Consider the following 3,676-nt stretch of genomic DNA (forward strand, 5'->3'; position numbering starts at 1 on the left):
GGTGGGTAACTAGGGCTGTCTGAAAGACTACTGGAAAAGACGTTATCGGTAAGCGTAACTCAAATTTTCCCTAATCGTCTTTCAGGACAGCCACAATGACAGGATAAATAAGCACTTACCAGTTAGGGTGGGACTACAGCTTGCAAAACCTTTCGCCCAAAGGCCTGCTTACCTGCCGACACCAGGTCCACTCTCAAGTGTTTTACGAAAGTGGAGTAGCTGGACCATGTTGCTGTCCTGCATATCTGTTCTGGCGTTGCTCCCGCTCTTTCTCCCTGAGAGGCTGCCATAGCTCTGGTAGAGTGTGCTTTAATACCCACTGGGATTTCTTTCCCTGCAACTGAATAGGCCTGCTCGATGGCTACTCTTGAGCCATCTAGCGATAGAGCGTCGGGATGCCTTGCATCCTTTTCTGGCCCCCGGAAAACAAAACAAAGAGTCTGACCTTCTAAATGCCTTGGTCAGCTCTAGATAGTGTAGGAAACATCTCCCAACATCCAAATCATGACATTTCAATTCCTTCTCTCCTGAGGGATTGGGACAAAATGAGGGTAAGACTACTTCCTGGCTTCTATGAAAGCCAGAAGCCATTTTCGGCAAAAAGGTCTTTAAAACTATCCGGTCTGGGAAAATAAAGCAAAAGGGTGATCTGACTGATAATCTGACAATCTCACTGACCTTTCTGGCAGTTGTTACCGCTACCAGAAAAACTGTCTTCAAAGTAAGCTCCTTTAGTAAACATTCTTCTAAAGGCTCAAAGGGGGCTCCCACTAAGCTTTGTAAAACTAAAGATAAATCCCACCTGGGAAAGGGCAGACCCTGGACCGGTCTCTGTCTAGCCAGAGCCCTAAAGAATCTGACTACCCACGGGTTGGCAGCCAGATGTTTTTCTAAATAAACACTGAGGGCTGACACTTGACCTTTGAGGGTACTAATGGATAAGCCCTTGTCTGCCCCACACTGCAAAAATTCCAACACTGCGGAGGAGCTCCGTACTGAGAGCTTCCTATGCACCATTTATTGAAACGTAGGCAGACCTTCTCATAGATCTGGCGTGTTTCCTTTTTCCTACTGTCAAGGAGGGTGGAAACTAGCCTCTCTGAAAAACCCTTAGCTTTTAATATACCCTCCTCAGTAGCCAGGCCGCTAACTTCCACTGGTGTACTCGTGGACAGAGGACTGGCCCCCGAGAGGGGAGATGCTCCAGAGGGGGCAAGAATAAGGGAGGTTCTACAGCCAACTGTTTTAGTATTGTGAAAAATTGAATATGACCTCTAATGGTAAGAAGAAGAAAAAAATATATAGAAATTTGTACCTTCATCCAGAAATCAAATAGTATAGAGATTGGTAGCCTGATCCCCAACCAGGTTACCAGAAAATGGGGGCAGTTTGGACTGTTACGGTACAATAAAAACAGTATAATGAATAATGTAACAAAATTATAATTATAAAAGATACAGACGATTTTATTGATGCCAAAAAACAAATCATCGTTTACATGTTAAAAGCAATACAAGTATATCAGTGAGTAGTCACAATAAAACTGTTGTTTACAGATATCAGTTTCCTCGACTAGTTTTGCGGACTTTTGCCGCTTCATCGGGAGGTTTATCTGTGATTAGATCAAAAGAACAATAAGATAATCAAAACATTGAATAGATAATAGAATGTTAACATACAGCATCATAATTAGAAGGATCTTTGGGAAAGGTAAAGATGGGGAAAGAGCGGCACAGCTTACCCATACTCCAGCAGGCCTCAAGCTCATAGTGCTACCACCTGATAAATATTCCCCCACGGCAACTCTGGGAAGCCACATAGTGTGGTGACTGGGATCTTGATAAATAAATTGAACTAAAATAGAATAAAATAAAAGAAATCTTGAAATCTATGAGCTTGAGGCCTGCTGGAGTATGGGTAAGCTGTGCCGCTCTTTCCCCATCTTTACCTTTCCCAAAGATCCTCCTAATTATGATGCTGTATGTTAACATTCTATTATCTATTCAATGTTTTGATTATCTTATTGTTCTTTTGATCTAATCACAGATAAACCTCCCGATGAAGCGGCAAAAGTCAGCGAAACTAGTCGAGGAAACTGATATCTGTGATCAACAGTTTTACGGTGACTACTCACTGATGATATACTTGTATTGCTTTTAACATGTAAACGATGATTTGTTTTTTGGCATCAATAAAATTGTCTGTATCTTTTGTAATTATAATTTTGTTACATTATTCATTATACTGTTTTTATTGTACCGTAATAGTCCAAACTGCCCCCATTTTCTGGTAACCTGGTTGGAGATCAGGCTACCAATCTTTATACTGTTTTAGTATTGTGTTTTAGTATTGAGAACCATGCCCTCTTGGGCCAATGCGGTGCCACCAGAATCAGAGACGTGTTTTCCATTTCAAACTTTCTCAGAACTGCTGGCAACAACGCCGGAGGCGGGAAGGCATAGCATGTCCTGAAATGCCAACTCTGGTTCAAAGCGTCCACCCCTAAAGCTCCCTCTCCTCTTCTCAGGGAGAAAAAACAGGGGGTTTTTGCATTGCTTTTGGACTCGAAAAGATACACTACCGGAGGCCCTCATCTCATTATTATGAGATTGAAGATCACGAGGTTTGTCACTTTCCTTCACCACCAGAGGGATCTCTTTACTTGGTGTGGAACATGTACTAGGGTGTCTAGAACCTCTTGACTGTTGTTCCACACACCTAGAACAAAGGTCGGTAGAGGGTCGAAAGTGTAATCCCGCCCACTGCACTGCTGAGAGGGTAGATGTAAGTAGACCCAATACTGACATCAGAAATCTTATGGAAAACAGCTGGTTGCTCTGAAGAGAGTGCACCACTCTGTCCAGCTTTTGCACTTTCTCTATTGGTAGAAAAACGCTCAACGGTGTTGAGTCCAACAGGAATCCTAGATACACAATCTGTTGCGAGGGGATCAGGCTGGACTTCTCCAAGTTCCGTAGCACCCCAGGTCTGTAAGGACCCTTTTTGTTAGGTCGAGATCCTTGGTTAACTGTATTGGGGACGCTGAAAATAAGAGCAGATCATCCAGGTAGGCTATTATTGATATCCCCTGGAGCCGAAGAAAGGCCATGGCTTCTGCCAGGACCTTGGTAAAAATGCAGGGTGACAAGGATAGCCCGAATGACAGGGCCTTAAACTGAAGGTGTACTGTTTCTCCCCTTAGGTCTATAGCAAGGCGTAGAAACTTCTGCGAGGCCTCAGCTATAGGGACGTGTAAATACGCGTCCGTTAGGTCCAAAGATACCATGAAACAGTTGCGGGGTAGTAGAGCCCTTACTGTAAAGATGACTCCATATGGAATCTTTTATATGCAGGTTCAGGGGCTTTAAATTCAGAATAAATCTGAATTTTCCTGAGGGTTTTTCTACTACAAAAATGTGAGAATAAAACCCCCTTCCCTCTTCCGCTTTTGGGACTCTGGAGTGACATCCTGACTTTCTAATTCCCTCAGTGCTTCCAGCAAGACCTCGGCCTTTGCCATGCACCTGGGTAGATGCGTGACAAGGAATCTTTGTGGGATGGTCTTGAGAATTCCAGGAGGTACCCCATTATCACCCCTAGAATAAATTGATTGGGGGATATTGCCTCCCACTGTGGGAGGAAGGCCCCCATTCTTCCCCCCACTTTACTTGGAATG

Source organism: Lithobates pipiens, unplaced genomic scaffold, assembly GCF_037356315.1.
Source record: "Lithobates pipiens isolate NorthernLeopardFrog02 unplaced genomic scaffold, aLitPip1_a1.2 Scaffold_19, whole genome shotgun sequence".
Classification (NCBI taxonomy): Eukaryota; Metazoa; Chordata; class Amphibia; order Anura; family Ranidae; genus Lithobates; species Lithobates pipiens.